General features: G+C 35.7%; 1 long non-coding RNA gene across 1 annotated transcript; it reads right to left on the reverse strand.

Annotated features, from left to right (window-relative positions):
• Positions 1-278: 278 nt before the first annotated feature.
• On the reverse strand, positions 279-2783 carry LOC128283815 (uncharacterized). Its single transcript, XR_008274224.1, has 2 exons — positions 2677-2783; positions 279-426 (listed from the first exon to the last, which is right to left on the reverse strand). It is a non-coding gene; the product is annotated as an uncharacterized LOC128283815 (long non-coding RNA).
• Between the last annotated feature and the right edge of the window lie 2645 nt (positions 2784-5428).

A 5428-nucleotide genomic window follows, 5' to 3' on the forward strand; every position in this document is an offset into this window, starting at 1 on the left:
CCTAGAAGGCTGCTTAAGTACCAAGCTCTTGATTGGATCCAATCCTAGACATACCCACAACCATTGCCACACTTTGGTGCTAGGTTAGGTTTTGAGAAAAACGAGTTCGAATTTATTTAAGTAGATATTTTTGATAAATCGATTAATTATATCGTTGCGTTATTTTGAAAACAATTATCATTTTGGAAACGCACCCTAGGTCTAACTCATATTGTTATCAGAAAAAATATAGGGTATAAGATAAAATAATCCCAAAAAAATAATTAAAATGGCCTTATTACAACCCAAAACCAAATAATAATATTAATAAGATAAAACTTATAAAGAAATAAATCGGCTACTTAGTGCAATTAAAAGAAACAGAAACAGTAGTGTGGCCATCTCTGAGTCCCTCGCAGCTCCAAACCATCTAAGCTTAGGGATTACCTGCACAGTTAGAAACGGGGTGAGTTTACGAAAACTCAGTGTGTAACCCCAATAACAAACAAACAGTAAATAACACTGTATCAGTACAATCTGGGCCAAAGCCCTATTTAGTCTTGACATATACTGGGTCGAAGCCTTTCCATAAATCATATCACTAGGCGAAGCCTTTTCATAAATCATATCACTGGGCCGAAGCCTTTACTGTAAACGGTATGGCCCTTAGGCCATTTCAATATCACATGTAATGTCAATGGATGTATGCAAGCCCATTTCAATATCACATGTAATGTCAATGAATGTATGCAAGCCCATTTCAATATCACATGTAATGTCAATGAATGTATGCAAGCCCATTTCAATATCACATGTAATGTCAATGAATGTATGCAAGCCCATTTGGGGAGACTACTCGACCCACCATCCGCTACTCTCCACCCGTACCAACCAAGCTCTCCATGTGGGGAATAACTCAACCCACCCAACCAAACTCTCCACTGGCAGCATAACTGCTTTATCATATAACGGAGGCCTAGCCTCTTTTTAATAATCGGGCAAAGCCCTTTCGATAAACTAGGGCAAAGCCCTTTTTAAACCAGGCGAGCCCTTTTAGCACTTCCTCCATCAATATAACCCATATCCCATGCAATATGTCATGTATACGTAATGTCATGCCCATATTTGAATCAAACAATCACAGTCAAGTCATTCATATCACCAACATATATTCACAATCAAACCACAACCACACGGTTAAGTCACCATCGCCCACAAGGGCAAAACAGTCATTTTCATATTATAAGGGTATTTTCGTAATTTTACCAAAAATTAGGGTTTTCCATGTTCATTACAATTGTCAATATTTCTGAGTGTTTAAACAATGATCTTTAACCCACTTAACAAATTTGGGCTTTGGGCCCAAAACCCCTAATGGGCCCTACGGATGCTAATTTAGCTCACTAAGCTTGCTTAATCCAAATTTTACAACAATACTAACCGTGTTAACATGCAACTTTTTCAAATTCCATTTTCTATCAATTTTACCCAAATAGGCCCAAAAGCCCATTTGGCCCAATTCCTACCCATTGAGGCCCAACTTACCATCGTGTACAAAATTGAGTTCTTACCCGTTCCATCGATCCAAACACCGATCTTATCGTATTTATCGCATCTATACCCACATGCAACATTACAAGTTCCCGAAATGCCGGTATTTTAGCATTTCGGCTTCTCAGCAGATATTAATCTAAGCTACTACGAGGGTTAGTACACACCTATTACGGGTTGAAGTTGAAACGTTTCCATAATCAATCACCTACGATAACCACCACCTGTCACTCAAACTTAACTAATCCAATATCAATATATGTAAATCCTAAGCACATCAGTCATACGAAACATAAGGGCATATTCGTCATTTTACCTTACAGGGGTATTACAGTCACTTTACCCTACAGGGGCTTTACGGTCTTTTTACCTATTAGGGGTGTTTTAGTCATTTCATCCTACAAGGGTGTTTTGGTAAATCTACAAACCAAGGGTATTTCAATAATTTTGTAAACCAATGGTATTTCTATAATTTTTAGAAAGTCAAGGGTATTTCTGTAATTTTGTAAATCAGAGGTATTTTGGTAATTTTACAAATTGAGGGTATTTCAGTAATTTCACAAACTAGTGGTATTTCGGTACTTTTGCAAACTAGGGGTATTTTGGTAATTTTACAAACTAGGGTATTTTGGTAATTATATCCTACAGGGGTATTTCAGTAATTTCACAATCGAGGGTAAAATGGTAATTTTCAAACTGAGGGTAAAATGGTAATTTTGTAAATCCAGGGTAAAACAGTAATTCTGTAAATCGAGGGTAAAATGGTAATTCTATAAATCGAGGGTAAAACGGTAATTTTATAAATCGAGGGTGAAACGGTAATTCTATAAATCGAGGGTAAAATGGTAATTCTACAAATCGAGGGCATTTCAGTAATTTGGTAAACTAAAGTATTCTAAACATGGATAACAATACGAATGGGCCTAAAGCCTATTCTCGGCCCAAATGGGCCCACACGCTCGTGTGGCCCTTTTAGCCCAAATCTAGCCACAAATATGAGATTCACCTAGCCTAGTCCAATATTTACTACACAATCAAACAACTTAACCAATTGGGCTCGTAGGCCTATTGGGCCCAAATGACCCCTTTCGGCCCATCGCGGCCCGAAGTAGCCATCCTACAACTAGAGTAGTGAGAAATACACACCTGATAGGAGACTGGAGTTAATCCACACTCCGAGCATTCTTAGCCGACGCCCAACCCAAACGAGCACACCATACAGCGAAAGGGATCAGCCAAGAAAAGGTACCTTTACTCTCCTCATGGTTCCCTCTATTTAAAGCCAGCTTCGCAACCACTCTTATGTTAGCTTCCCGATGTGGGATCCCTCCAACATCAGAGTTTAAATTCAACACCAACTCTTGTCGTCCCCTGTTAGCAAAATAAATGTTCCTTGCTTGCCATGGGATTCGAACCCATGCCTCCCCTCAGATGCTTCACATGCTACTTGCCACTAAGCCACAAGGCTTTTTGTGTCATATTTTATCCCCAATTAATTATAAGGTCTAAAGGCCAAAGTCCAGGTTCCCATAAAAAAAACCAAAATAAATTGCAAGAGCCAAGGCTTGAACCCAGGCTCCCATACAACCTTAATGACGCCACAACCACTCGACTACAAGCTTCCTTGTGTCATTTATGTAACACAATAATTTAAAAACCCTCATCCAAGCATCCAGGTTTTTTTTTCACTTAATACCAAAATTTTTGCTTAAGCCCAAGTTTGAACCCAAGATTTCTCTAACACTTCTCAGGGTTATTAACCACCAAAGCAGACATTTAATTGTGTTATTTCATTGCACAATTACACACCTACATACAACCTCCTTACGGACCCGCACTCAAGGCCCAATACTTCTAGGCCCAAATTCGGGGTGTTACAGAAATAGATAGATCGAGTGTCAACGACTTCAAAAATGTAAAGAGCATTAAAAACGAAACAAGAACGGACTTACAATCGAGCTTGAAAGTTGGCCAAACCCTATCTATGTCTTCCTTCTAATTTTTGACACAAAGGGGAGAAGATGGAAAAGGTTTTTGGCTTGATTTTTGCTTTTTAATTCACTTAATTACTAAATAACCAAAATGCCCCTAACTTAAAACATAAAATTTCTCTTACCCCATGTCCATTTTAGTCCACTAACTTAACAAATGGTCTAATTACCATCTAAGGACCTTCAATTTAAAGTTTCATAGCAATTAGACACCTTTAGCATATAGAACTTAAGTTTTGCACTTTTTGTAACTTAGTCTTTTTAACTAAATTGAGTGCTCAAACGTTAAAATTTGAGCGAAATTTTCACAGAATCATTTCCTAAAACTGTAGACCATAAAAATATAAGAAAATCAAATTTTTCTGCGTCGAATTTGTGGTCTCGAATCCACTGTTCCGACTAGACCCAAAATTAGGCTATTACAAATTCAATTTCACATCTAAAACAATATACATGAATTTTTACAACTATGCAATTTAGTCCTTTATCACAACTATGCATTGAATTAAACCCATTCAATTCAAATTATCATTTCACATCTTTCCCATGAACTAACTCACCTTGAGATCTTACCATGCAACAATTCATAATACATCAAGAAATTAATTAGTTCAGATTATAGAAACACAAACTGTGAACTCCGAGGTATTTGTCGACAACTTTATCTTTTCCTTTTGTTTTCGAGGGATTCAGGTCAACGCTAGCTATGGATTAAATCAAACAAGAAAGTTTATCAATACACAACCAAATTTCGTATTCAATTTCTAATTTAAGAAACTTTTGTATTTTATTCAATTAGCTCCCTAAAATTAGGACTAACATAACTTTCAAATTTAGCTTCAATATTTCATACCAATTACATTCTATTCCTGATATGACTTCCTATTCTTCATTTATAAAACACATTTTTAATTTTATTCACTTTAGTCCCTATAGAACAAAACCATCAATTTGCTTTACAATTTAATCTTTTTTCAACTTTAAGCTAACAATCTATCAAATTAACCCTAAAACTTCAATTATCCATCAATGGTAGCTTTCAGAATCTTTATTAGTACCGAAAAATATGGCATGGGTTAGCTAGTTCAAGCTATCGGGATAATGAAAACATACAAATTATAAGGAAATGACTAAATTAAGCTTACCATGTTGTTGATTGAACTTCAAAACCCCTATGCCGAAAGCTTCTGGCTAATTTTCTACGATGGTACAGTTTGTGGAAGAAGAAGAGAAAATATTTTTCTTTCTTTCCACCAAATAAGTTTAACAAAACCATTTTCTTACTCATTTTCTTTTTATTATTAAAATTATGCAAAATTTATAACACGATAATACACCTATTGTCTACACATGTATATAAGGATGGAATAATTACCATTTAAATCCTTGACCTTTGTACATGATTAAAAATCCTTTAATAATTAAATTTTTACTATAACACCCCATACTCGGCCTAAATGACAAGGCCAAGCCTAGAGAGCTACAATGGACGGCAATCAAAATGCATTCAATAATTTAAGATAACTCACTTTTAAATCCAGTAGAGCTTAAAAAAAAACAAGTCAATATCTCGACATTATCTTTTAATAATTGATACTACGAAAATATCTAACATGGTTCAAAATAATAAACCATAAAACACCCATAACCAAGCACCCTATCCGTTGACCCGATCAACACAGTGATTTACTTGAAATTCATGCAACAATACATGGATTAATATACCAGAAATGACCCAACTAATTACATCCTCAAAAGACTATCGGCAATCAAAATATCCAATATCTTGATGTAGAATCAAGAAAAATTCATTCAATTACAATTAAGAGTCCTAAAGATGGATAACAAATCGACCTATAGTCAGATACAGAACAGACTAAACAAATGCAATTTCTTCATACCAACCG

The sequence above is a fragment of the Gossypium arboreum genome, chromosome 11 (assembly GCF_025698485.1).
Source record: "Gossypium arboreum isolate Shixiya-1 chromosome 11, ASM2569848v2, whole genome shotgun sequence".
In the NCBI taxonomy this organism is placed as follows: domain Eukaryota; kingdom Viridiplantae; phylum Streptophyta; class Magnoliopsida; order Malvales; family Malvaceae; genus Gossypium; species Gossypium arboreum.